The sequence below is a fragment of the Hemicordylus capensis genome, chromosome 1 (assembly GCF_027244095.1).
Source record: "Hemicordylus capensis ecotype Gifberg chromosome 1, rHemCap1.1.pri, whole genome shotgun sequence".
Lineage (NCBI taxonomy): Eukaryota > Metazoa > Chordata > Lepidosauria > Squamata > Cordylidae > Hemicordylus > Hemicordylus capensis.
Window position 1 is genome coordinate 123,452,855 of NC_069657.1, and position 23,616 is coordinate 123,476,470.

The following is a 23,616-nucleotide window of genomic DNA, read 5'->3' on the forward strand; positions in this document are numbered from 1 at the left end:
CTTTAAAAATATTGGTTTTTAAGTTGTTTTTTAAAAACACTGAGGGAGAGAGCATGGCAAAGCCCTTCAAGGAGGGCGTTCCAAAACAGAGGGGCCACAACCGAAAAGGCCCTGTCTCAAGTCCCTGCCAACCAAATCTCTGTTAGTGGTGGGGCCATGAGCAGGGCCTGAGATGATGAGCGGAGGGTCCTGCCCTCTGTTAAGTTCCCAAGGTGGGAAAAACTGAAAATACTATGGAGAATTCCAGTACAGAACTTGGATAGGGTCTGGGTGCAAGAGTTGCTATTCAAACAGAGCACAGAACGAAAGGGCTCTATTGTGCTGAATCTACATAAACGATATGGGACTTAACCTTGATTGCATACCAGGATATGTTTTCTCCGAGGTAGTGTTTAAAAGAGTTTAAGAACTTTCTGCTATGTCAGGAATTCTGGCTGTGTTAATTATGGTGTCTCAGATTGAGGTGGTGGACAGAGGTGTTTTTTTATATCAGTTTTGGCTGATACGCCAGCTGTGTCCGTTTCTTGAGATAAATGACCTCAAAACAGTAGTACATATGCTGGTAACCTCCAGACTTGACAACTGCAATGTGCTTTATTTGGGACTGCCTTTGTACATAGTCTGGAAACTACGGTTGGCACAGAATGTGGCAGCCAGGTTGGTCTCTGGATCATCTTGAGGAGACCATATGATTCCTATATTAAAAGAACTCCACTGGCTACCAATAAGTCTCCGGGCAAAATACAAGGTGCTGGTTATAACCTATAAAGCCCTTAACAGTTTAGGCCCTGTGTATTTAAGAGAATGTCTTCTTCACTATGAGGCCATTGAGATCATCTGGAAAGGTTCGTCTGCAGTTGCCACCTGCTTGTCTGGTGGCTACACAGGGACGGTTCTTCTCTGTTGCTGCCCCAAGACTCTGGAATGTGCTCTCTGCTGAAAGAAGAGCCTCCCCATCTCTGACAACTTCTAAGGAGTCTTTAAGGACACATTTTTTCACCCAAGCTAAAAAGCCACTAGACTTGTGGCTTTAAATCATTTTGAAGTTTGGGGCGGTCTACAACAACAAACAAATAAACAAACAAACAAACATGCACAATATTCAAAAGTGGGGAGTTGTCACTTTTTACTAGGTAGTTTGTGCACTGCTCCAAGATTTGTATGACAGCTGCTTGATCCAAACACAGGTCAGTTTCCCTTCGGGTACCAAGTGCCAAGCTGAAGTCACGCTTTGCTTCTGCAGGAAGCCAAAGTTTCCCAAATGGACTGAAAGGGGAGGCTGTCCGGTAACAAGGTCAGAGGTACACGTTTCTAAGCCATAATCACAAGTGTTCTGAAACATGGAAGGAGTAATGTCACCTGCAATAGTGTCTCTGAGAACTGGAACCAAAACATTCAAGTTAAGTTGAAGGTCAGTGTTCCTCCTCTTTAAGAGTTAAACCCGAACTAGAAAGATTTAGGGTGTGAAAGGCCATGCGAAGAGGAAATGGTTTCAGGTAAACTAGGTGAAAAATACCACAAGCTCCCCAAATTTGGCACAGATCCATTGAGAAATGACCAAGATACAGCAGTTTGAACTGAACCCGAAGAAGTTACAGTAAAAATAAGGTTTTGATTATTGTCTAGATGTGTGAGCATGTTGCCTGCCTTGTCCTTCTTCTTCCCCCATTTGAGGATTCAGTAATGGAGGACAGGGGGTTTTCTGCCACACAGTTCCTCTTCTTCCATGTGGGCGTGTTTTTCATGGCCACCCTTTTGGGTCAGGAGCCAGTAATCTACTTCCTGTCCAACTCTATGCCTCAGCATCTTCTATCCACTGTCTAAATATTCCCTCCCTCCACTCTGTACTTTTGTGAGCATTTGACACCCCACCAGTGATGTTTTCCCTGCTCAGCCACATCTGCATCCTGACATGTTGCCCTGACAACCTTCTACACTTGGCTGATTGTGTGCTGAGAGTTCAGTGCAACTTCAGTGTAACTTAACTGTAAATGGATGCCATCTGTGGCTTGAGTATCTGTACCAGTGTGCAATTCTGGAAGCCAGGCAGTGGGTAAGTCGTGTGTGTGTGTGTGTGTGTGTGTGTGTGCGCGCGCTGCGCGCGTGCGTTCTTTCCTGGGCTGAGGGGAGTGGTGCAGTAAGGCCTGGGGAATCCTGACACAGATGCATTGTATTTGCGCTTATAGTGGATTAGCATTTATCTTCCAGACTGGACGGAGCACCTGTATAGTTAGCGTTTTTACATGAAAAACCCAGAATATTCTATTGGTCACAATACTGAACCCATTTGTTCAATCCTCTTGAAATTTCACAAGGGTAAGCACCACCAACTGCTGAAATCTGGTTCAGAACCATTGCAAAAAGACCGAGATGCAGCAGTTTGAAAATTTACTCTGAGGAAACTGAACAAAATGAAAGATAATACAGTCCAATCAAAATACAGCTCTAAGAACTTGTTTTTGAACCCACTGAACTCATTTTTCACTTTTGTTGGTCAGAGCCCCTATTTGCAAAAGGTGAAAAGCATGGCTCTATTTGCAAAAGATTAAAAGAATGGCACTGCACATCTGTTGAAATATTTATTTATTTATTTAATACATTTCTATACCACCCAAAATGCAAGTTCTTACCTTAATAATAAAAGAGTTCTGCTTCCATTCATCTATGAGTGTGCATCATTTTTTACTTTGAAGTTGAAGTTGCAAAGTTGTGATAATAGGGTGGAATACACTGCAGGATTAGAGTAACATTTTCTGGACTGCTTGTCCCTAGAATCTAGTATTGAGAGGTATGTTACCTCTGAACATAAAGGCTATAGCCTGGTTAAACTACTTCAAGACCTATTCAATGCATTTTTAGCTTACACTAAAGCTAGTTTGATCCCACTGACTTTAACTAAAACAGTTATACCAACTGAATAGAACTCCCGAATGCTCAGTGCCTCCTTCATGCCCTATACAACAGCACTGTAAGTCACTTTCGCTTTTCCCTGTATGAATGGCATGAAAGATAACGTGGCTTATTTTAACCCATGCATGTATCTTCCTACTACAGTTATAAAGAGAACCACTATTATTTCTAGAATATCTCACTGTTTCTGCGATATGGCATTTTACTTTATTTCTTCTATTTTTAAAAAGAAATGTAATGCCAAAGCAATGCCAATTCATGCCATTTTTGTCTGCATTTTGTGTTATGCTGTGAAGGAGTGTCTCTGATTCCTATATAATATCACAGCACCATATAGACACAATATAGGTTCTTTCAGAACATCATGGTTTGGAAACGTCAGTTTCCCAAACAAAATCCTCAACAAAGATAGCATTTCAGCTTAGATGACCACAAATTATTTTAAGTAGCCCCCACATATAACTTAAATTAACCTCATTTTCCATTTTTTGCAGGGGGTGGCATCTATACATTAAGGAACAGTTAATTTTAGATGCAAAACTTTGTAAGCTGTGCAAATCATGTCTAGATGTCAGAGTGAAATAACAACCCTAATGAGCCACGTTAAAAAAAAGGCAGGACCCATTAGTTTAAAGACACATGGAAACAGCCAAAGATGACAAACATGCATAAAATTCAAAACATGATGGAAAAGAGAACAGGCAACTGAACCACATAAATCAGTGTTTTGAATTTTATTTCTCTGTGGGTATAATTGTGCCTTAGTTTCTTATAATGATTTATTGAGGTAAATATTCTGTATGGTTTAACAGCTACAGCTTCAAAGGGTCAGCCACACAGTCTCCCTTATTCATGAGGCAGCTGAGTACTGGGGTTGTGAATTAGCTTCTGTATTCTGAGACTTGGCAAAGTTTGTTTTTAAGGTTCTTATAAAGGATTCATATTGATGCAGCTATTCAAATGTGAAAAACACTGTGCCGTAATGGATGAAACAGAAAACCTTTACTGTAATTCCTGAGGAAAAAAAGTAAATAAATGGAAATAAACCATGCAGAATTGCCTTCAGCAAAAACAGAGGAATGCCCTCTGTTTTCCCCCTCACTTCTGTGTATGCATATGGGAAGGTACAAAATCCCTCAATTCTTGAAGAGAGTGGGTTTAAAAAACGTGCGGCGGTAGGGAGACAAAAACAAAATTAACATAGAAGAAGGAACTGGAACAAAGTTTTAAACTGTGACATTTGCTGTTTGCATTGAATGCCAAACCACACTTTCTAGTGCTCTCCGACCAGAATAAACCAACCATTAACTAATAAAAGAGTCATAGTCCGTGAAAGCTATGATGGCATTTTAACAGTTCTTCATCTATTATTTAAGAAAGTCTAATTTTCAAAAAGCAGTTCCTTTTCTGTTTACAGTCATAGGGCAATGATGGCAGAAATTATATGTGTTCCCATAGTCTGGAAAGCTGCAGAAGCCATGAAAACGCACTGCATTTCCTTGTGGTCCATGCCAAGATATTCAGCAGGAAGCCTGGTCCTTGCCAAGAAATACGTGTGCCTGCGATACCAAAGATCTGCATGTGCTGATGCTTCAACATTCCTGAAGAGAAATCTGACCCCTGGATGGCTATACTAAGCTCCCTGGCATGCCAGCACCTCTCCCCATCTGTTCAGAGTGGCATCCTGCCTTTACATGTGGTGCAACACCAGCTTTAGAGCACAGGTGGCAAATATATACTTGACTCAAAACCCTGAGAAAATGCAGCAAATGGATTCCTTGCAAGAATATGGCACCTTTTGCCAAATGGGGTTCTTGCTTCATTAGAAAAGGATAGCAATTGTGTTGACTTGGCCCATTGAAAACCTGAATGAGAAATGACCACTCTTCAAACATCTTCCAGCCTGAAGTCCTGGAGCTGAAATCCCAAAGTTTGGATCAGCTGTAGAATCGCGCATTTTCATCATCATCATCATCATCATCATCATCATTGCTTGTTTACACAGTCAGACAAGTGTTATTGACTGGTTTGTTTTATTCAGACATCGAGTCCTTCCCAAGGACCTGGGATGGCTGAATTTTATTGTCAGTTGTTATAGATATCGTCGCAGAATATAGGCTGTTCCCAGTAAAGCTGCTTTTTGTAATAGGCCGATGGTGATTTCTGTGGCCCCTATGGTGTTGAGGTGCTCTTCAAGGTCTTTTGGAACTGCACCCAAGGCGCCAGTTACCACTGGGATTATTTGGGTCTTTTTCTGCCACAGCCTTTCAATTTCAATTTGTAGATCTTTGTAATTTGTGATTTTTTATATTTCTTTTTCTTCTATTCTGCTATCCCCTGGTATTGCTATGTCGATTATTTTGACTTGTTTTTCTTTCTTCTCGACTACAGTTATATCTGGTGTATTGTGTGGCAGATGTTTGTCTGTTTGTAGTCGGAAGTCCCATAATATTTTTACATCTTCATTTTATGGTCCCACCAATGTTTGGCTACAGGTAGCTTGTATTTTTTGCAGATGTTCCAGTGTATCATCCCTGCTACCTTGTCATGCCTTTGTTTGTAGTCAGTATTATTATTATTATTATTATTATTATTATTACATTTATATCCCGTAATATGCTCCAGTTTAGGTTATCATTTAATGCTGATCCTGTACAATGGAGACTGGGTGGCTAAAAGGCTTAATCTATGAGTACTAAGTAAAAATAGACTGAGGGCCAAACTAGACAAAACATGCTGCTGATTCTTCATGAAGGCAGGTGGTAGGTGGATGGGAGAGACTGAAATTTCAGCACTGGAGGAAGGAATTGAAGCTATCCCCTACCCATGATTTGCCATCCTGAAATGGCTTCTCCCCAGCTCCTTTTCTTCTGGTGGGACTCTATGATTCGAAGCATCCTCCACTAGGAGCAAAGCAGCTGAGGAAAAGTGGAACTCAGCCAGGATCTTTAGAGGTAAGAACAAGAGCATTATTCTACTCAACCCAAAGTGAAATATAGATCTGATTTTTTTTTTAAAGGCCAAGCATTTACTATTCAATGCTTAAAATGTTATTAGACTGGTCTTTGTATTTAGAAAGTGCCCCAGTTTGCAGTCCTGTCAACCTTTTAATGCAAGTAAGCTGAGAGCTGAATTGATATATCTGGATAATTCTTCATCTCTCTCCTCAAGTACAAAATGCTCCATTATAGTGAGAGATGTTGACCACATTTGATTTCAATTGAGGGTCTCTTAATTTCCCCCAGTTCCTCAATCATTAGCAGCTATAATGATCAAAGAGAAAGTGTCTATTCTTGAGTTAAACGGGGGAGGTGTAACAATTATATGGTAAGATATACTTACATGTAAGGTGTGTCAGAAATGATGTTGCAGGAGGCTCTGATTCTAGTAGTCTAATTCCACTGTCATGCCTTCGTATCCGGCTGACAGTCTTAGCCAAAAGTTGGCCCTGTTAAAAATGTACAAAACCATTTTATCACCAGGCAAACTCAGAGAATCTTAATCCTCATTGTCACATTGCTTCTTCAGTCTGGGAGCCACTGCAGTGCACTCATTCCCATGTCAGAAGCCTTGTCACACGTGGGAGGTGGCCACTCTGTGGCTCCTCCCCATGTAGTGTTCTTCCTGGAAACCCAGGCAATGCTGGCAACAGGAGAAGCCATACCTAGTCTGGCAAAATTGAGTTAGAGTGATGAAAACCGTAATTCTATTTCAGCTCCAAATGCCTCATCTTCTACAATGAGAGCTGCCAGGACTGAAAAGATTTGGGAGCTCCAGGCTTGTCGTCATAAAGTTTGATCCTGTGCATGTTTCAAGCAAAGGTTTTAAAATCCCACTTTATTGAACGGGTCATACTTACTAATGTGCAATTCTTAGTAACGTCATAATGTACATAGAATTGTAACTTTGTCATAAAACTTCAATGGCATCCAAAATCTCTCTCTACCTTATAGCAACATTGCCAGAATTTTATATAGCAGAATTTTTATATAGCATATAGCAACCTTATAGCTACCATATAGCAACACGGCCCTGCTAGCAACATTGCCAGAATTTTTTAAAAGTGAGAAAATATGATATTGAATTTATTTCACTTTATAAAGAGCAAAATTCTTTTTGCCTTAGAATATCTTTCTGTGGCAATCAGAAAAAGCCTTTGTCAGTGGACGGAAATCATAACCTAAGGGTCACGGGCTTGCAATTTATGCATCTGCACTTGTCCAAGAATAGCTAATAACAGGATTGGAGTGATGATTTACATGGGGAAAGGGGATGGAAGTAAAGGGTTAAACATCCTCCCACAAAGCACCACTTCCTCAGTCTTCAAAGCAGATACCTGGGTCTGCAGAATATTAAAAAATAAAACCACGGGAGATTCTAATTGTGCATGTCCCACATCATATCTGGTTTGGCATAAAATAGGTAGTACGTCAGTCGATTGTCATTCTTGTCAAAAACAGATAGATATCACTTTACCTCTCTAGGCAGAACAATATGCTGAGAATAAACTAATGCAGAGAAATAAATAGAATATGCAATTAAGGAATGCAAAAAAAGCCAACAAGAACTTCAAAAATACCCTTAATTTACTGGAGCAGCAGTAGCAAGGAATGTGTCAGAGACAGAAGAGACACAGCATGAAGTGTAGCTAATAGGCAGAGGTAAGCAGTTGTGGCCTGATGGCCCTTCTCCTACTAACATAGATCCCCCACCCACCCACATTTTAAAATAATGCTAGCCTTCTGTGTCCAATTCCATGTCAAATTGTTATGCTTCAGATGTCTTGACTTAGCAAATTAAAGTCCCATGAGGCTGCACATGAAATTGCTGCTCATTGCTGTCCAAAGCCAAGATGAAAATTATTTTGCCAAGTAAGGTGTTTGCAGCTGCTTGATTGGAGATCTCGGAAAGGACCGCAGCAAGATGTACCCAATCCAAGTCATTGTTTATACAAAGGGCAGGTCTGGGTCTGCACATGATACAGCCACCTTGCTGAAGCTAAGCAGCTCTTTGTGAGGTCAGTGCCTGGATGGGAGACGCATATATGTGTGTATGTATATATGTATACATATATATATACACATACCACCCAGAGATATAAGTTTTGGGCAGTGTAAAATACGTTAAACAAATAATAAATAAATATATGCCACTTTGGGGGATGGGACCATAGTTCAGTGGTGGAGCATCTGCTTTGCATTATGAAGGTCCCAGGTTCAGTCACTGGCATCTCCAGGTAGACTTGGGAAATACTCCTGCCTGAAACCTTGAAGAAGCCGCTGTCAGTATGTATAGACAATACTGAGCTAGATGGACCAATGGTCTTACTTAGTTTAAGACAGCTTCCTATGTTCCTGTAGGTGGTAGCATTTTGTGTCGTCAGTTCACCACTTCAGAACAGAATTGGCTATGTAAGAGTGATCCTGCATTAAACTAGTAAAGTGCATTGTTGAAAGATACCTCACTTTAAATATGACATTCCAGCTATTTGGTTTTCCTACACTCCTTGAAAATGAGTGCAGAGGTTGAGCTGAAATTTAGATTTGCATCAAAGAATTGTGCTCTAAATATACAAACTAATTCCATTCCAATATCTCAGTCTTCAAGGCAGATAGCGCATTCCAGTGCATTTTGCATATTTCTTCTGCCCCTTGTAAACAGTTGTCGAAGTCGAGCAGATATTCAAACTTCAAATGAAGAATTATGTCATGAGTTTTATTGTGCTCTTGGTGTTCAGGAGACAGATAGTGCTACAGTACATTTTACATCTTTCCTGGTGCCATTGAAAATGGGCATTGAGGTCAAACTTGATATGTAGCACTGTGACATGATCATGTATCCTATGTTTTATTCTAATATCTCAGTGGTCAAAGTGGCATCATAATATGAACAAACCTGCAAACAAACATACAGACCAAGTTGAATGAAGCCAAAGACCCCACTTCACTCAGCCAAGGACATGCAATGTAACCTGAGCATGTTTTCTTTCCTCTTTGGAATGAGCTGTCCCTGCACAGCTCACACCCTTCATCGGCAGTGCATGATGGTGTGGTATGCTTTGTGGAAATCACTACTTGAGAGCAACCAAGAATGGATCCCCTCTCCCACTGCAATGTGAGATATGTTCTTGGAGAAATAGTGTTGAAGCTCTATTTTTGGCAGAGTGGCAGCAATTTGGGTGTGTGGTTGGCTCAGTACTTCATATTTCTGGTTGTCATGCCTTATGCCAATTAACTGAAATATTAGCATGTTTTATTTTATATGTTCATTATTTTAAAACGACTGTATGTGTATTTTGAACTTATATATAATAGTGTTATATATAGATATATAGACAGACACAGACACAGACACACACACTCAAATATGAGCTGGTTCACACATAGTTCCTCATCAACTGATTTCCTGTCACTTGCTTACTCAACTCTTTGGGCTGGTTCATCATCAAATGTATGTCACATTTTTTCAACACTGGATTACTCTGTATTTAGATTGACAGTCCAGTGTGCAAACTGATTCAGTTCAAAAACATAATTCTTGACATGACTGGAGCTGACATTAATGTTGCATTTTATATCTGTGATGACCCACTCTCCTATGCAAGCCATCACTTAATGTTGCAGTCCTTAAGTCACAAACATGCATGTGTGAACCAGGCCTTGAGGACTAGCAGCTGGACATGTGGTCTGATGCCTTTGAAAAGTATTAGGACACTACATTATATGGAAGTGCGGTGCTGCCTATCATGTGTGATGTTGCAGTCACCAAGTATGCCTTTGTGAGTCAGCACTGAGTGAGTGAGTGAGTGAGAGAGAGAGAGAGAGAGAAGAATGGAAAAGCCTCTGATGTCCCCCCACTTTTTCAAGACTGCAAGATTCACTGTTCAAGGATATATCTTCTTGTGACCTTTTTATTGCCCCCATTCTCCAATATAAATGAAAGCAACAATCCTTTCTACTCTGTTAATAAAAAGGTTTTGCTAGCACAGAAATCAAGACATGTGAAAGTAGCTCTCTTCATACTGATGTGCTTTTCCTCCTGTTTGTGTTCAAAACTGCTTTGTAAAGTAGGAAAGCATTCTTAAAAAGGGCTTTTATAATGGGTTCAAAAGTCCAAAAGCCATTTCAGAGTGGGAATGTGTCTATCTTTTATGTTCTTGGACCTTGAAAGGGCTTTTAAATGTTAACAGCTAGGGCAGCTTTTCTCAAGATGTGTGCTTTTCACAGTGCATTTCCTTTTTGTTTCACCTAATGAAACAAAAGTAAAGACAGGCTTGGATTTTCACGTTGCCATTCTTATTTACTCCAGAGTCCAAGCTGCGTGAGGAGTGTGATCCCCTTGGGGTACAATCAGCTAAGCTCTCATTCATATTCTTTTCATAATTGATTTCAATAGGGTTTGCGATGGAATAGTGCTTTGGTGCTATGAATCTTTCATTGGTACCATGACAGTAAAATGTGTAGCATGGCCCAATAAAAATAAACTTGTTCACATGAGTTGCCCTATTCAAAGTTCTCTGGTCTTCACACCGCAGATTCCAGAGGAGGTGCTATTTTCTTGCCAACAGTCTCTCTCTGTGTGTATTTAGCTCCAGTCAAAAGCAGAAGAGCATCATTTTGATTGTCCCCTTCAGATCTCAAAATATCAAAGTCCAGTGCTATTATCTGTTTAAGAGACACTGCTTATACTTCAGTCAAGAATTTGAGCCTAAGGTTGCCAGGGCCCAGGGTTCTTCTAGACAGCAATAAATTGCTGAAGTTCAAAGCTACTGATAGTCCACATGCTCCCCAGACTTCTGTGCTCCTTCCTATCAGGATCTTACACTCTGGCCACACGTAATCAGAGACCTCATTTGATTTTCATAGAGCCGACCAGTGGTCCCTCTAATATTTTTCATCTCTGTGCGGAATAAGTTTTGTTCTGGGCAGCAGTGTCAAGGCACTGTGTGTGCACATGCAATCAGAGTGGGGCCTTCCTAATTCAATCTGAGCGTGATCTAAAATTAACTGAGCAGACATCAGAAAACTAGTGAGAGCACGCACATGCGCACGCCTTAGAGGGAACAGTGGTGCTGACCAGCATTTGCATTCTGAGACAAATTGTTCCCTTCACAATACTGTACTACTTTTATGGCAACTGCTGATTCTTTTCAGAATGCAAGAGCTGGCCAGCAGGTGGAACGGTGAAAACTGCATTGAGTCTCTGATCAGTGTGATATACCGAAAATCCGGTTCTTGTCTGGGTGGTATAGACGCTAGGGATGTGCATGGAACCACGGAGGCACAGTCCGGCACTGGGGGGTATCTAGCTTTAAGGGTGAGGGGGTAGTACTTACCCCTCCCGCCGCTTTTCCCCCTCCGGCGCTCCACTCCGGAGCAAAGTTTTAGGGGCGGCAGCATTCCTCCCTGCCGCCCCTGACCCCATCGTTGCCTGGAAAAAGAGGAAGTTGACGGCATGCATGCACCTGTTGAGGCACACGCGCACCCGGAATGCTGCCGCCCCTAAAACTTTGCTCTGGAGTGGAGTGCCGGAGGGGGAAAAGCGGCGGGAGGGATAAGTACTACCCCCCTGCCCTTAAAGCTAGACACACACACCCCGTCAGACCAGCCCAATTCCGAACCGGTTCGGAGGCCTCTAACATGGCCTCCGGACCGGTTCGTGCACATCCCTAGTAGACGCCAATAAACACACACACAGAGGAAAAGCTTAAAAGGTTTACTTCTGCAGATAGTAAGGCTATCGGGGTAGTACCCAAATCGCGAGCGAAAATTTAGAGTTACAAGCTGGTATTTATACATTCAAAGTCATTTGATCCTACATAGGTTTTACATAGCAGTACCTTGCAAGATGATACTTTAGCAATCATATATGCAGATCAATCTTCATTTACATCAGGCAACAAGCAATTGACAGCACCAGTGACATGCTTTGGTATGAGAAGGCATACAAAGGAGGGCCATGGGGCCCAGCTACATTCCTTTCTAAAAGCAGCTAGGAGTTCAAGGAAGGGTTACAAGATGGTTCATATTCTGGGTCATTATTCTGGTAACACGGGTATATCAGTGTGTGCCCAGAGAGTAAGATCCTTGGAAGCTTATGGAAATCTGGATTATCAGGAAGGTGGGATTTTGAACTCGCGTGGAAGCTTTCAACATGGTGAAATTTATTGCTGTCCGGTAGGATCCTCAGCTTGGAACCTGGCACCAACATTTGGAACACTGAAGTAATAATCAATAAAGGAGCACATTTGAATATTTATTTTTAAATATTTATATCTTAGATCAAAGAACATTTTTCTAAGATATTTTAAGAATATTTTTTAAATATTTATATCTTATTTATATCATAGTGGTTAGCGTGCTGGACTAGGACCATGGAATTCACTGGGTGACTCTGGGCTAATCACTTAACTCTCCAAATGACCTACCTCACAGGGTTGTTGTGATGATAAAATAACCATGTAGGTTATTCTGAGCTCCCTTGGAGGAAAAGTGGAATATAAACACAAAATAAATACATAAACATTAGTCTGAGACTTACAACAATATTCTAAAATCCATCAAGAAAATAAAAACAGGAAAATCAATAAAGTGTAGTAGCCTGCCCCTCAACTCCAAATCCTACTAACAAACTAATTAGCTTATGATGAAACAAATCACAGAAAGTTCTCAAGATTTTCAGATCATTCAGTGCAGAAGATCTGAAGCAAACTGGAGCACTGGCTTCACTTTAGGTTGGCTTACTCACAAATAAGCTTTCCTAAAGTGGAGCCACAGAGCAATACGATGTTTCCCCAGCCAAGAAGATGTTCTGCAACAGTTCTGGCTCCACTCTAAAAAAGCAATGTTGTAGATAAGGCACATTAGATGAGAGCAGCAGTGCAGAATGTGGGCTCTCCCTAGACACTGAGGGGGATTGTTCTCAATCCCCAGAAACCGACAATACTCCAAACTCTCAAGTCCTAAGCCCTATTCAGACATGATTTCAAAAAAGCTGTACACAAGCACAGCCGTCCCAAAGCGCACTGGAAGTCCCACCTTCCATGTGTCCCTCAACTCCCCACATGTGATATTCATGGTTAAGGAAGCATTCACACCAATTTTGATGGCAGTCATCCCCCCCACCCTGCTTCCATTCGCCTAAAGGTGGACTAAGGGCTGTTACTTATCTTAGCAGACTAACACCCCAAATCCAAACACATGAGCTGGTATATCTGCCAGTAGTCGTGTTCTGAGGACAATATCAGACTAAACTTTGCCGCTAAGTTAGTTCTAAAGTAGATTACCAGCAGTGTACTGACTATGTACCCAGTAAACACTAATCAGAGATATCAGCTGGCTGTTGTGTTGAGGATCTATTGACACTACCACACTGCACAACATACAGAGTGTTAGAGAGCTCAGGAGGCAACATTTCTTTATCTAACCCAGCTGCACTGGAAGTGCATAGGTAAGGCAGGTCTGCTAATTAATATTGTCTGGAGACATGGAATTAAAGTTCTAAATAAAGTCATTTGTTTAGGAAATCCATCACGGAAACAGATTGAGACCTACATTCCTCATTGCTAGCTACATACAGGAAGAGGAGAAGAAAGAAGAAGGAAGTCTTTCTCTCCAGGTGAGAGAATGAAACCTGAGGATATCAGTTTAACAAAGGGGAAGTAGAGTAGGGAAAGCCCTTATTGGCTGGCACACCTAGTGCTTGCACGAATAGGGTTGCTTGTACAAAGAGTTGATGCCATGCAGGAACTGCATCTCCAACATCCCTTCTCATCGTCTCATGCACCGATCTATGAGTTTCAGAATTTGGAACTGGTCTCTTGGTAGCAGCTTGGTCAGCCCATTTGCTATCATGTCTAGTGTCGGGCAGTACTTCAGCTTAACTAGCCCACTCTTGTGCCTCTTGAACATAGTGATCCTTTGTGTCTATGTGCTTTATTCAAGACATAGTCTTTTCCAGCAGAGAGAGAGGGATGCACCCTTGGTTGTCCTCAAACATCTCAGTTGGCTTTGGCTCATTGATTCCAAAGTTTAAAAGCAACCTGGTGTAGCCATGTGGCTTCTTGACATGCTTGGCCAGCTGATGGGTACTCCGCTTCTGTGAATGAAAGCACAACAATCGACTGCTTCCAGCTAGTCCAACTGATGGCTACGCCACCATAGAAAAACAGATTTCCACTTGTGGACTTATGATCAGTTCTGTCCTCAGCCCAATCTGCGCCCATGTATCCCATTAGTTGGGGATTGCTGCTTGCTCGTATCATGAGTTTCAAGTGCACTGTACCCCTCAGGTATCTTCCCAGCCTTTGGACTGCGGTCCAGTTATTACTGGTTGGTGCATTTACTCTTCTGCTCAGAACTCCCACTGCTGTAGCTATGTCTGGCCTCGTGACTTTTGCTATGTACAGAAGTTCCCAGTTGCTCTTCTGTATAGACTGTTGTCTGACAATGGCTCGGCTCACTGTCTTGATCTTGTTTCAGGAAGTTTGTCTCCATTGGTGTACTGACCTCACTGGCTTCTATCAGAAAATAGGCATGGAAGGAGAGCTGGTCTTGTGGTAACAATAGCAAGCATGAATCGTCCCCTTTGCTAAGCAGGGTCTGCCCTGGTTGCATCTGAATGGGAGACTACATGTTCACACTGTAAGATATTCCCTTAAGGGATGGGGCCTCTCTGGGAAGAGCACCTGTATGCTTGCTTGCAGAAGGTTCCAAGTTCCCTTCCAAGAATCTCCAAGATAGGGCTGAGAGAGACTCCTGCCTGCAACCTTGGAGAAGCCACTGCCAGACAATACTGAGCTAGATGGATCAATGGTCTGACCCAGTATATGGCAGGTTCCTATGTTTCAGGCATTCAAAGCAAGTCAAGTCAAGTCAAGTCAAGTCAGGTTCAAGTCCTGACACCCAGAGAGCCCTGTGGTTTTCTTTGGTAGAATATAGGAGGGCTTTACCATTGCCTCCTCCCACGCAGTATGAGATGATGCCTTTCAGCATCGTACTATATCGCTACTGCCTAATATAGGTGTGGAAACATACCAGTGGGGATTCGAACTGGTCCTTTATCTTCTGTTTCTGGTTGAGAAGGTAACTTCCATCCTCTTCTTAGTCTGTTTGAATGCCAAGTTAATAGAGAATGCTTCCTAGTTCTTCCATTACTATTTCTTTGTTCAGGTGCTCCACACTCTGCTCACTGTCTTGTTTCCTTTCATAGCAAATAATCAAGTAACCAACATAAGTCAAAAGACAGATGAGTCCATCTGTCATTTTGAATCTTGATATAGGCAAGGGTCAGCCTTTCCTTGCGTGAACTCCTCCTTGAGTAACATCTGGTTCAGCTTCTCATTCCATGCTCTAGCAGCTTGCTTCAAGCCATAGATGCTTTCCTGGAGTTTGCATACAAGTCTTTATTTTCTAGGTTCTTCAAATCCTGGTGGCTGCTCCATGTAGATGTCTTCCTCTATTTCTCCATGCAGAAATGCAGTTTTCATATCTAGGTGATCAACGTGCATGTTTCTTGCTGCTATGCTGAGAAGTGTTCTTACTGAAGTATGCTTCACGACAGGTGTAAATGTCTCATCATAATCTTCACCATATTTTTTTAGAATAGCCCTTGGCTACTCATCTGGCTTTGTAGCACTCAATAAGGCTATTTGCACAACCGCTCGAAAGTGGGCTAAAGGAGCCCAGCCCGCTTTTGAGCAGTCGTGGTTCAGCAGAAGCTAGCCCACCTAAATACCCCTCCCCTAAAATGAGGTTAGCAGAGCAAGCGCTCTGCTAACCCTGTTTCTGTGAATGGGTCACCACAGTGTGGCTCCGCGCTGCAGCAATTCATGAGGAGTCCCTGACCAGGAGGCTAAAACAAGCCTCCCAGCATTGGGGGTCTCCCCAGAATACCCCACACACTCGTGCAGGGCATTCTAGGACTTCTGGGGGACAGGCAGCCCCCGATCCCCGCAGCCCCAACCGGCTGTGTGATGGAGCCAGTAATCATGTGGGCAGCCGAGCTGGACCGGACAGGACCGGACAGGACCGAACCAGCTGCCCAGGGCTAACCCCCTGATCGTCTGGGGAAATAGTGGGCTTGACCCACTCTTCCCGCAGAAGCTTATTAAGGTCTACACAACACAACAATTATGTGTAGAGCCTCAATGTCTCCTTCTGCATTGTATTTGGTTTGAAGACTCCTTGGCATACTACTGACTTTATTCCAGCAGGACAAGTGTCCAAGTTTTATTTTTGTGTAGAGATTCTATTTTTCTTCTGCAGCTTTTCTCCAACTTTTAGCTTCACGTTTTGGCAATCTTTCAGTGTCTTACTGTGTCCAGTGTTCCTGGGTCTCTTGCTTTCTGGCCATGTAGGAGAGTCTCCTGGGTGGAACCCCATTGTTGGGTCTTTGTGAGCGTCTCAACTTCTGCTTCTCCTTCTGTTTCTGGTTTGCTGGTTAGCTCCAGGCTTATGGGAATTTCTTCTGCTTTTGATTCCTTTTCATCTAGATCTTTGGTTCAGTTTTTGGCAGTTCACATGTGATTGGCTTTTGTCTTTCATCAAAGTATACTGCATTGTGTATTCTCAGTGTTCTAGTAGCCACCTCAAGGATTCTGTATCCTTTTCTTTCCTCCTAGTGTATATCCAGAGAGTATTCTTTCTTCACATCTGCAATTCAGTTTATTCTTTTTCTCCTTAGGAACATATGTATATGCTTTTGATCCAAACACTATGATATGTCCTAAGCTGGGTTTGTTTCCATGCCATAATTCATAAGGTGTTGCATCTGTTGCTTTTGTGGACAAACTGTTCTGTAGGTAACTGGCAGCCAATACTTCTCTCCAAAATTTGCTTGCCAATCTTACATCCTGCAACATGCACCTTGTCATCTCTAATAGGGAAAGAAACATTGGTAGACTTACTGTGAAGGGTACTTTTTCAGGGTATAGGGAGGCCATCTTCAACATGACAGGTTATCAGCCTCTGCATGCTCTAAGACAGGACCAATCAAAATGAAGCAGGCTAGTTCCTAGGGTGACAACTGTCACTCAATCTCCAGTTCCGGGACTGTATAGCACAGCAAAGCTTTGTATAAGAAAACTCAGACAGAAAACCAGCAGTTAGAAACAGGAAACAATTTTCAAGAGCTGCCATGAAAAATAGAGATAGGTAAACTGTTACCGTAGGAGTCATCTCATTCCTCAACTATCAAATCAAATCTCTTTATTTTGGTCAGCGACCAGCACGAGATTCCCCAACTATACAACCATGTAAGCCTGACTGAAACAATGAAGAGAACCACCATCCGTGGGCAGGCTAGATGGCCTCCCTATACCCTGAAAAAGAACCTTTCATGTTAAGTCTACCAATGTTTCTTTTCCCATGGTATACGAAGGCCATCCTCAACATGACAGGATGTACCCAAGCTGGAGATACAGGGAGGGAGCGGATGGCTAAACCACCTGCTGGAGGACTGTATGCCCCATAGCAGTCTGAGCTGCATGAAAATAAGTAATTTTGTAGTGTCTAATGAGTGGTGACACTGAAGCCCAGGTGGCCACTTTGCAAATGTCAGCCAGGGGAGTCTGGGCCGAGAATGCAGCTGATGCACAAGTGCTCCTGGTAGAGTGAGCTGTGATCAACTTGGGAACTGACAGCTAGAGCGACTTGTAAGCGAGAGCAATGGTTGCCCTAATCCAGCGGCCCAGAGAAACCTTGGTGACCTTGGCCCCATAGGATGTAGACAGGAAGCACACACAAAGTGAATCTGACTTACAAAAGGTTTTTGTTAATCCAATATAGGTTTTTTACTGCCCGACACACATCTAGCGTGTACCACATCTTTTCCTTTGGGTGAGGATTCTGACAAAAGGAAGGCAAGACAACCTCCTGATGTCTGTGAAAAGCAGAATTAATCTTGGGCATAAAGTTTGGATTCATTTTTAAAACTACAGAGTCATTTTGAAACAGGAACAATTCTTTATGTGCCAACAATTTGTTTTAATATTCTAACCCGATTTGGGGGCTTTTAATCACTGTAATTGTTTAATTTTTGTTTTAAAATGTTTTTAAATTGTTAATTGTTGTTATATTGTTTTTAATTTGTTTTAGCTCTTTATTGTTTTAGCGGTTTGTTTTAATTTGTAAACTGCCCTGAGTCATTTCGGAAGGGTGGTATATAAATCCAATAAATAAATAAATAACAAGGTGGCCAGCTCAAAAACCCTCCTAGCAGATGTTATCACCACAAGGAAAAGAACTCTGAAAGAGAGCAACTTCAATTAGACTGACCATAGTGGCTCAAAGGGAGCCCTAGTGAGGGCATTCAACACTTTATTCAAGTCCCAAGATAGAAACCTGTGCACCAGTGGGGGAGCGATATTGGAAGCTCACTCAACGGAGGTGCAGCAGAGTGCTTAGCTTTTGTTTTCTTTTAGCCCCATCCCCCTCCTTTCTCTTCCTTTTGTTCCCCTCCATCACGTGTTTGGTCCTTTTTGCCACTTTTGTGTGGCTACAGCAGCAAGATGGTAGAAACCGTCCTTTCTGAGTGAGCAGCCCACTCAATAGGAACAACAGGCGCACAATCTCTTTTCCGGCTCCCTTGGAGGAGACGCCAAAAAGGGCCTCCTAGGCACAGGCAAGATGACCCTTTTAGGTCCCCTGCCCCTAGAATCAGAGAAGGGGTCTTCTGACAAGGAACACTTTAACATATTGCCTAGATGAGAGATCTCTATAAAGAGGCCACGTCAAGGATTAGTAACGAGAGGGGAAATCAATTTTTTAAAAATGCCACTAATTTAGAACACGTGAATTTAGAAAAGAAAACTGAATTTCCTGAGAAGCCTGTTAGAAAATATGACTCCCTTCCCACCCTTGCACACAGAAGAAAGGAATATAGAAAGGGAAGGGAGAAAACTTGCCTGAAAAGACCTAGAAATCGAGAAAGAGCAGGAGCTCAAATCAGAGCTATCTGATGGAGCTAGACAAGACTGGAACTGGGGATTGAGTGACGGTTGTCACCCTAGGAACTAGCCTGCTTAATTTTGATTGGTCCTGTCTCTGAGCATGCAGAAGCTGATAACCCGTCACATTGAGGATGGCCTTCCTATACCATAGGACATTATCCTTTCTGCTGCACCATTATGTTGTGGAGTGTAAAGCATTGTGCTGAATGTTGAATGCCTCATTTCTTTTGATATAAACTCACCCCCATTATCACTTCTTAGTCTTTGAGGTTTTCTTTCATTAACAACTCCTGTTTGTCTCTGATGTAACAGTAATTACCTTTGAACTCTATTTGATAGCCTCTGTGCATGGGATATTTAAGTGAAATTAAACTGCTTTCAAGTGCAAGGACATAAAAAAGCTTCCTCAGTTTTCCAAATTATAATCCTTCCCTTTTGGCACCTTGATTTTTGCTTTCCCTCTGCAGTGATCTTTCTGTCATCTGCCAAGCTTACTGAGATTTTATTATTCAAATCCAGCTTACTAAACAGTTCCTTGTCTTTAATCAGATTTGCAGTTGTGCCACTATTAACATCTAGATTCCCATTGATATATCTGTGTTACCAGAATAACGACCCAGAATATGAACCAAAGTATAGCCATCTTGTAACCCTTCCCTGAACTCCTAGCTGCTTTTAGAAAGGAATGTAGCTGGGCCCCATGGCCCTCCATTGTATGCCTTCTCACACCAAAGCTGTTCCCTGATCTTTTAGAATGTAGAGTTACTTTCTTTATTGCTTGTTTCACACTCCTACAAGGAGCAAACCTTAGCCTTGCAGATAGCAGAAGGCGAGAGGCCCTGGCATCACAAATAACGGCGCTACCCGGTTTGGTAATATGCTGGGTGATGAGTCATCCCTCTTGGAATTTCCTCCAGCAGGAAAGGCCCTGTGGCCAAGGCCTTTGTTATGAGAACAATTCCCTTGCAAATGGCCTGGCTTTCTACACAGCCAACAGACCTTGCACTTTTGTTGGGTCTGAAATGCTGTAACCTGACTATTTTGGTCAGAGATTCCACTAGGGATTACATCTGATCCTAAATCAAAATCCTGAAACCAAGAAATCAGAAATTCCAAATCAATTTGTTCTAGAATCCAGAACGTAACGTATCACTTGAAATCTCTTTGGCAGACTATTCAAAATAAATCAAATAATTACTCCATCTGGTAATTTTACATTTTCCCTTTCACATCTTGAAATGTCTAGGGTTTGATTAATATACTTAGTTAAATTCTGTCCTTCTCTGAGCTACATATTACACAGTCTCACAATCAGATCAACACTAGTATTAGTTGTCTCTCTAACATACAGGTGTTTTAAAGTCTCCCCAGCATCCTTAGATATCCAGCTCTTTCTCAAATTCACAGTGATTGAGTCACTCACACACAAGCAGAAAAATCCATAGATATTTCTATTTTTGGCACCCCATGCTGCTTGCTCTCCAGATGCTTCAGGTCTATCTTCTTACAAGACACTTTTCAGTCCCTGAGCCATGAGAAAGGAATCCATCCTGAATCACCAAGTTTCAAAATTAAATCCAGCCAGCCTTGGGATTGCTGCCTGTCCCTGTACTACAATCTCATGGCAAAAAGGTTCTCTGCAATTTCTCTGGAACTCGTTTCCAATCAAGCAGGCTTTTCACTTACTTACTGTGTCCTTTTGTCTGCTTTCTCTGAGCTAATAACTCTTGTTAGAATGCTCAGAAGAGGAGACTTCTTTATCTGCCCCAGCTACAGCGGAAGTGCACAGGTAAGGGAGCACTGCTAATTAACATTGTCTGGTGACATGAAGTTGTTTTGGCTATCCACAGACGGGTAACTGGCAACCAACTTTGGTATACGTGGGGGAGAAACAACAGAAAAAGGGTTAAGACTTACATCTCCATATCCATGAGTTGGGGTGGGTGGAAATGACCTCTGAGGTAATCTCCACCCACCATTTTATTTATTTATTTATTTATTGTTAAATTTATATACTGCCTTTCATTAAAGCAATCTCAAGGCGGTTTACAGCAAAAAATAATAATATTTTTTTTAACACAAGATGGTAAAAAAGACAATTAAAATATTAGGTGGGAGAAAAATATTAAACAAATCTGATTAAAAAATTGAAAAACAAAAGCATAAAAGCAATAAAGTCTATAAAGAACAGCAGCAGAGAATCAAATAAATGCCTGGGCAAAAAGCCAAGATTTTACACTTTTTCTAAAAGCTGTGATGGAGACCAAGGAGTGAATAGCCACTGGGAGAGCATTCCAGAGTCTGGGGGCAGCAACAGAGAAGGCCCTGTCCCGCGTGCACGACAAACGAGCCTCACTCATTGTCGTCACCCGGAGCAGAGCACCATCAGATCACCTTGTCAAGCGGGCAGCAACCCTTGGAAGCAGGCGGTCCCTCAGGTATCCCGGGCCCAAACACCTTGAATTGGACCCGGAAACAAACTGGTAGCCAGTGCAGCTCTTTCAAAATGGGTGTGATGTGCTCCCACCGGGCAGCTCCGGATAAAACCTTAGCTGCCGCATTTTGCACTAGCTGCAGTTTCTGGATGTTCTTCAAGGGCAGCCCCACATAGAGCGTGTTACAGTAATCCAGCCTTGACGTGACTAAGGCATGGGTAACTGTGGACAGATCTGCCTTCTTGAGAAAGGGACGCAGCTGGTGCACAAGCCGAAGCTGTGCAAAGGCACCCCTGGCCACCACCTCCACCTGAGCTTCCAAAAGCAGAGCCGGGTCCAGTAGTACCCCCAAGCTGCGTACTTGCTCCTTCAAGGGAAGTGCAACCCCATCCAGAACCGGTAAAATCTCCTCAGCCCGACTGGCTCTCCTACTGACCAACATTACCTCCGTCTTGTCTGGATTTAATTTCAGTTTATTAGCCCACATCCAAACCATCATGGCCTCCAGCCCCCCATTCAGGACATCCACCGCCTCCCTAGGATCAGGTGACAAGGAGAGATAGAGCTGAGTGTCATCCGCATATTGCTGACAACTCAGTCCAAGTCCCCGGATGACCTCTCCCAGCGGTTTCATGTAGATGTTAAACATCATGGGGGACAAGACCAAACCTTACCAAATTTTGTGTAAGGGAGCCATTTTCTGGCTTGTTTTAAAAAAATAGGGAACCTCCCCATTTTTGGACTTTAAAAACTCACAAATGGAAGCATTTTGGGAGCATTGCTGGACAGCTAGTGACACACTGAACACGGCAGGGCACATCCCCCTGTGATTTTTGGACAATTCTGCCTGTTTTAGGGTTGTTATACTAAAACCCGCCCCCAAAAGCTCTACGATTTTTTCCCTGCAAAAAATTCTGCAAATTGTGTTTGGGAGGGCATTGCTGGAAAGCTGGGGACTGACTGAGCACAGTAGGGCACCCACAATTTTCTGGTGATTTTGCCCATTTTTGGCACCTTTTGGACCCCCGAGAACCTATCCCTTCCAATTCCATTGCTTCAGTTACTCAGTATTCATGGTTTTCTTATCCACAGTAATTGTGGAGAATGGAACCCCCGCCAATACTGAGGTTCAGTAGCTTATTTAAGAAATCCATCAGGGAGATAGTGTGAGAGACCTACATGCCTCATTGCTAGCAACAAACAGGAAGAAGGGAAGAGAGAAAAAGGAAGTATCTCTTTCCAGGTAGAGAAAGCATGGTCAGAGAGGGAATGCCCTTACTGGTTGCCTCTGCCTCTAATGCCCCTAGTGATTAATAGGGTTGATGGTGCTAAGAGTTGATGCCAGGAGCTGCATCTCCCATCACAGAGTAGTTTCAAGCAGCCATGATGAGGCCAATGATCACGCGAACCAGTCCAAGAAACACAGAAATGCTATAAACCTATGCACACTTCTTCAACACTGATCTCAATGGGATTCACTTCTGACTAAATATGGATAGTTACTAGGCTATATATCGAACCAGCAATGCTACACATTATACACTTGCTTGGGAGCAAGTTATATTGAACTCTGGACTTACTTTTAGGGTAGTCAAATGACCAGAAACAAAAGGCCTACTTAGTTTTCCCTCAGAGTTGTGTGTTTTGCACTGGGCTTCAGACCTCTCCTAAAGCTTTGCACTCTCTAAGACTAACCTCCAGCTTCAGGGGTTTGCCACCTGGCTGCATTTCTGGACCACATGCACATGGGGTCTGCATCCAGGCCTCATTCAAGGACTATCGTTTTTGATCAGGAGTAGGCCACCCTTTTTTATTTCTGAGCGTACACCGGTGAGACTGGACTGTATGAAAAACAACCTGTTTGCATGGTTGAACTACTAGTTAGCTAAGCAAGTTTAGGTTCTGAAAATATGTTACTCGGAAATCTTGTCACGACTGCCACTTTAAGCGTTTCGGATTCGGACTCTGGAGAGAATGGAAATTATATGCTTCCAGTAGTAACAGAGCTTCTTCATCTGTCCCAGACTAACCCCATAGAAGCTGTTTTCCTCGTCAACAACAACGCCACACAAGCCAGCCGCTCGCTACCAGTTGTTAACTCCTCCCTTTAGGTAGGAAGCGGGAACAATGATTTTAATGCCCAGGAAAATAGTTAGCTAGCAGCTACCGTAAAAAACCGCTAAACCCAACTCAAGATGCGTGCGACTCAGTCAGCTACGCGCCGGCTCGGCGCCCGAATTATTTTATCTCCCCGCCCTCTCCGTCCACAGCCAATCACCAACTAGAGGAGGGAAACGAATGCGGTATCGCAGGGGCTTGTGG

The 23,616-nt window shown here is 42.6% G+C and overlaps 1 long non-coding RNA gene across 2 annotated transcripts; it reads right to left on the minus strand.

Annotated features, from left to right (window-relative positions):
* Positions 1 to 11,611: 11,611 nt before the first annotated feature.
* Positions 11,612 to 23,528, minus strand: LOC128326023 (uncharacterized). Of its 2 annotated transcripts, none has more exons than XR_008307807.1 (2): positions 23,325 to 23,528; positions 11,612 to 12,128 (listed from the first exon to the last, which is right to left on the minus strand). It is a non-coding gene; the product is annotated as an uncharacterized LOC128326023 (long non-coding RNA). The 2 variants fall into 2 exon arrangements; XR_008307809.1 differs by having other exon boundaries at positions 23,212 to 23,528.
* Between the last annotated feature and the right edge of the window lie 88 nt (positions 23,529 to 23,616).